Source organism: Ursus maritimus, assembly GCF_017311325.1.
Source record: "Ursus maritimus isolate PB19 chromosome X unlocalized genomic scaffold, ASM1731132v1 scaffold_X1, whole genome shotgun sequence".
NCBI lineage: Eukaryota > Metazoa > Chordata > Mammalia > Carnivora > Ursidae > Ursus > Ursus maritimus.
In genome coordinates, this window is record NW_024423319.1 from 94,692,022 (window position 1) to 94,692,687 (window position 666).

A 666-nucleotide genomic window follows, 5' to 3' on the forward strand; every position below is an offset into this window, starting at 1 on the left:
GGGTAATAGCAACAGTTTTCCATCTAAATTCTGGAGTTTGTGTTAGGGATTCTAAAAATGTTTTATTCAGTTTTAAAGTTTAATACCATATTAAACTATCTAAACATGGTAACACACATTCAAATGCATTATAATTAAACTTGTAACACATTGGAGACTGACAGATCAATATCTTGGATATAGATTTTGGAATAATGTTCTTTTTTCTTTTAAGTGTGCATTGATTATGAACTTTGTAGCTTGTCCCTACTCTTTAATAGAAATAAAGGATGGAAAGGAGGGGAGGGAAGGAGGAAGAAAAGAAAGGAATGAAGAAAAAAGGAAGTAATCAGCTATGTTCTTTTCACCCCAAATGTTATACTTCTGTATTATATATACATGCATTTTTACCATATAAATTGCAGAGATAATTCAGAGATGCCAGTTTCTTTCTCTTTGTGACACAACAATTTTGTGCTTAACAAATGAGGACACAGAATTCATTTTTTAATTATTAACTATGGTCACCATGCTATATATTAGGTCTCCAGAACTTACTCATCTTATAACTGAAGTTTTCTAAACTTTGATCAATATCTTCCTTTTTCCTCTATCCCCCAGTCTCTGGTAATGATTATTCTATCCTCTGTTACTGTGAAGTTGGATTTAAAAAAATTTTTTTTTAGT